General features: G+C 40.8%; 1 protein-coding gene across 1 annotated transcript in view; it reads left to right on the forward strand.

Annotated features, from left to right (window-relative positions):
* Positions 1–5,370, forward strand: part of LOC101856780 (involucrin) — a gene marked incomplete in the record, with an annotated part of 54,076 nt that overhangs the window by 16,200 nt on the left and 32,506 nt on the right.

Here is a 5,370-nt window from a genome sequence, read left to right on the forward strand (position 1 = left end):
TACGCACGAGCTCTGAACTCTGCACGTCCTCGTGACCTTTTGACCCCTGAGGACAAAGCGAGCGCTGTCTCCTCCCACTCTCAGTGCACACTGACGAAAATTTTGTGCAACCAGCTCCGGTGCTCTGGTTTGGGGTTTGCGCCTTCTTTCCTATCAAATATCTATAGACTTTAAACTCGGAGGTCCTGCCTCTTAAAAGACCTAACAGTGTTGGTAGGGGCGTTGAAAGTATACCATTTCACAATTTCACAATTTCAAACGGTACCATGTTGGTAGTTGGAGTGTGCCCTGGTGTGGTTTGCTCCTTCTTTCCTATCAAACATCTGTCGTCCTTATGTCTCCCTTTCTTTTTTGTGTCTCTTACTCTCTTGCAACTCTTCTAATCTTCGGCACTTGTATTACCCTATTTTATTGCAAAACACTCTTACTAAAACTTTTTAAAATTCAATGATGAAAGCAACAGCAGCAGCAGCAATAACAACAATAGCTGCAGCAGCGGTAGCGGCAACAACGACAACTGTTATTTTTTTCTGCCAGTCCTTGATTAGAGTGGGTTTTTTTTTTCAAACTCAACGCGTGGGCAATCGAGTTGGGAAGTGGCCAAATGAAATGCCTCGCCTTGAGCTAGTGAACTATTCTGGGCTCGACCATGTGCCAATAAGATTACATGTTAGCGGAAGGGGACCGAGCTGGACCGAGTGAAATGGGAGACCCGAGGGAAAAAGCCTTGCAAGTCAAGTTACCCCCCTCACTCACACACACACACACACACACACACACACACACACACACACACACACACACACACACACACACACACACACACACACACACACTTCTTCCTCCGCCTTTTCCCTCCTGTCTTTCTGTCTGTGTGTCTATGTTTCTGTCTGTCTGCGTGTCTGTGTGTCTGTCTGTCTGTCTGTCTGTGAAAATACATTTTTAGTATAATATATATGTGTCTGTACTCACATGGAATCGCTTCACGCGTTTGTATGAAACATAACGTGTGTGTGTGTGTGTGTGTGTGTGTGTGTGTGTGTGTGTGTGTGTGTGTGTGGGGCCCCCCCCCCCCGTTTTTAAATATGTATATGTGTGTGTGTGTGGGGGGGGGGGGGGGGGTGTAAGTGTGCTGAAAGAGTTAATTATGCAAGCAGGGGGGAGGGGGAGGAGTCCGCACTATCACGTTTATCCTTCTTTACAGCCTTTTTTTGTTTTGGTTGTTTCTGTCGCCCTGACCAGCTTTTTCCCTTACACAATTATTGTGATTTTGTCGATGTGCTTCTCGTTAAAACTCCACAAACCCTCAGAACGATTTTAAAGTAAAAGTGTGGGTAGTTGGCGGGTGCTCAGGTGTGGTTTGCTTCTTCTTTCCCACAAAACATCTATCGTCTTATATCTCCCCTTCTTCTTTTGTATGTTTGTTACTCTCTTGTAACACTTCTAATCTTCTGGCGCTCAAATAACCTTATGCAGTTGTGAGCTCCGCAAAATCTCTACTAAAACAACAAAGTAAAAATGATGGTTTCGAAATGTGAAATGGGTCAGCATCATGCAATATGATATAATGACCGGGATGCGGATGGTTGGAAGGCGCCTCTTGTGATTGTTTCTTGTTTTCCCTCTGTTTTTCTGTATTCTCACTTACTCTATTTCTCAAGTGCTGAATGACCATTATTGTGTCAGCGTGCTTGCCTTTTTGTCCGAACAACTCAGGCTTTTTGGGGGATGGATGGTTGGCGAATGTACCGGTGTGGTTTGCTTCTTCTTTCCTATCAAACGTCTGTCGTTCTTATATCTCCTCTTCCTCTTCACTGTATGTTACTCTCTTGTTATAAAACTTCTAATACTCGACACTCATACGACCTGTTTGTGTTGCAAGTACCGTAAGACTCTTGCTATAACTTTTAAAAATGGCCTTATTAATTTGCTTCTTTTAAACCAGGACACTCAGAGGGCAAATTGAAGAGAAAGAGATATTCAAATGCGAAAAGGGTCAATTTCATTCGAGATGTTTACTTGACGGTGACCGCACTGTCTGTGAAAACGATGCTGATGTCATGGCTATAATTATCGGCTTGGATGTTCAGATAGGGCTTGTCGTCCTTTGTTGTGGCTGAACATTCCAGCCGATAGCCCGTGCGTGCATACCTGCTTCATCGCGATAATATAGGTCGCCGACCTGGTTACCCCTTTGTTGAGATGGCTTTTGCTTATCAGATCTAATGCGATGCTTCTAGTTTTACATTTGTGTGACTGTGTTATCCTGATATGTAAAGCAGAGATGTCGCTACCCAAGAATTACAAAGTTCTATCTGCTCATTGCCTAGTTTTGAGAAATTTGACGTAAAAAAGTTTTAGAGTTTCACGACATGTCAAGCTTTTTCAAATGCAATTCGTTGAATATCTTAATAAAGATTTTCATAGTGGAGAGAGAACATTTGGTTTCTAACCCTATGGTCTGAGTAACTCAAAAGGCCAAAAATGTCTGATAGAACTTTGTAATTCTGAGGTAGCGGTTTGTGTGATAGTGTTGTCATCCAGGTGCGCTGACCAGAGGTGTAGAAGAATCTGTGTCGCTGTGGTATATCGGCGTTGACGTGTCCCCTTTGTTGAGGTCGGGTTTTGATAGGGTGGGAGGCTTGGGCAGACTGAATAGGTCATGATCGAGTGGTTTTGGGATGCTCTTTCGTTGGGTTTGCCTTTTTTTTAAAATACTTGGTCTCTCCTCGTTTTATTTAACAAATAAGTGTTTTATGTGATGTGATGTGATGTGGGCCATTTAATGGCCTGAAACACTGAATAACCTAACTTACTTACTAACTTATTACTATGTCTCCTCCTTCTTTTCTTTGTGTGTTACCATCTCATAGCATCTATAATATAATCTTTGACACTTATGTGACCGGAGTTTGTGGTGTAGCGGTTCAGTGTATTGCTGTCACACACAGGAGACCCAAGTTTGATTTTCGAGTGGGGAGAATTTTGATCGAGTATTTTGTTCTTTTTGTTGGGATGTTGCATCCCTCTGAAAACGTGGTGGCCACAACAGGTAGGGTCGTACGCCTGCCTCCTAAATAATTTAAATTGTATCGATTGGGTCGTACGAAACACTTATATTTAATTTCATGACCTATCTGTGTTACACGTGCCGTAAAACTAACTAAAACTATAATTAAACTGTCTATCTGTCCATCTGTCTGTCCGTCCGTCCGTCCGCCAGTCTGTCTGTCTGTCTGTCTGTCAGAATATCGACATGTCTGTTTGTACTTACACCCCCCCCCCTTCCTTTTCATATAATGTACCTTCTACCTACTCTACCCTTTTTTTTCCGTTATACATCCACTCGCTTTTTTCAACACAAAATCAAACATAATGTGGTCTGTCTCTCTATATATATATCTTACTCTCAATGACTCATTCAATTAGAATATTCTTTGATCTAAGTACTTAACCAGGACCGTCGTGTCAATTGCGAATCAGAATGTTCTTATTAGTCACCACCTGTGTAGGCGCCCGGGCAAATAATTAATGTCGTCATGTGATCAGATGAGCTAAACATAGATCCTTGCTGCTTGCACCTCGTCATTCGCTGCCACTGCCCCCGGCCGTGTTGAGTGCTTTGGTTGAAGCGAGGTCGCATATCGTATTGAACAAGGGCTGAGCTGAGCTCAGAGATTTATCGAAGGGGAAAAACAAGTGTGGGAATCTAAATGGGCTTGAAATCCGCCAAGTTTTAGTAAGAGTTTTACGGCGCTCATACTTTGTGTATGAAATGGAAAGGTCCTCAATTTTATTATTATTATTTTTTTTTTAAAATATATATATTTTTTTTATTGGGGGGGGGGGGGTATATTTTGGGTTTTGGTTTTTTGTGTGTTTTTGTTGAAGTTTTGCTTTGTTTTGGTGAGTGGCTGAAGAATGTCGCAGGTAGATCATACTTTAAAAAAACCTCTCTCACTTCCCTTACTTGTTTCTGTCTGTCTCACTCTTACTTTACCCTTCTCTAAATGATCGTTATTGTCTCGATGGGCTTTCTTTACTCAAAAGAACAAACACGTACGTTAAACAAGGGGTGAACTTAAAGGGGAATAAGTGTGGAAACCTAAGTCAGTATAAAATGCGCCAATAGCTGGGATGATCTAAGAAAGCCCAGGCTTATAATAATAGCCACTGCTTTGTACGAGGATAAAGCCGTCCCAGATTTATTGAAGATATTATTATGAGGATAAAATTGTCCCTGATTTTTCTGTCCTAGATTTATTGAAGGAATTATTAAAGCCGTCCCAGATTTATTGAAGATATTATTATGAGGATAAAATTGTCTCTGATTTTTCTGTCCTAGATTTATTGAAGGAATTATTAAAGCCGTCCCAGATTTATTGAAAACAGTATAATTTTGCTCTAAAGGTTTAATATTTTTGTTGAGATAGGTCAATGACCTATAGGTCGATGTTTATGTCGCATAAATGGCCACATTTGTTGTGTTGATTGTTTCGTGGAACATTCTCAAACTCAAGCGCGCTCATATGACCTTAGCAGTTGCGAGCGCCGTAAAACCCTATACTACATACATACATACATACATACATACATCAAACTCAAGACTGTTTTTGTTTTTGTTTTTGTCACCGTGGCTCGGTTTTTATCGAAGATTTTTTTTTTTTTGGCATTTTTAATAAAGGGGCGTATTATTATATACCATTCTTTCAATGCCATGCCTTATTGTCATTGGAAGGCTGGAAGCGGAGGGTTTTTTGTGTTTTGTTTTGTTTTAGTTGCATAATTTTCTTCTTTTTTGGGGGGGTTTATTGTCTTTTCTTCGCATCTGTACTATTCTTTATATGTCTTGCCAACCTTATTTCATCGAAAGATTGAGTACATGTATTATATTGTTTTTTTTTCTTCCTTTCACCATCTTTTTTTCTCTCTTGTACCATTCATTATTTGTCTTACCATTTTGACATTTGAAGGCTGGATGTGCTTTTTCAAATTTATCGATTTTTGTTATCTAAACTCTAAACATATCCACTCGGTCCTTCTATCTGGCTATGTCTACGTTGTCTTGCGTAATTATGCGTGCGCTTTTTCCAATTAACAGAAGAAAAAAACAACCCAACTACCCATGCGATTGTTATTATCATTTATCATTGTCAGTGTTTTGTTTTGGGAAGGGAAAGACGCGGAAGTCCCACTAATTTCGTATACACACAAAGCAACACGTACAGTATTGCATATGTCTGTGTGTGTGTGTGTGTGTGTGTGTGTGTGTGTGTGTGTGTGTGTGTGTTTGTGTATGTGTGTGTGTGTGTGTGTGTGTGTGTTTGTTAGTGTAGTTGGATTGTGTGTGTGTGCGCGCGCGCGTGTGTT

This window comes from Aplysia californica, unplaced genomic scaffold (assembly GCF_000002075.1).
Source record: "Aplysia californica isolate F4 #8 unplaced genomic scaffold, AplCal3.0 scaffold00030, whole genome shotgun sequence".
In the NCBI taxonomy this organism is placed as follows: Eukaryota; Metazoa; Mollusca; class Gastropoda; order Aplysiida; family Aplysiidae; genus Aplysia; species Aplysia californica.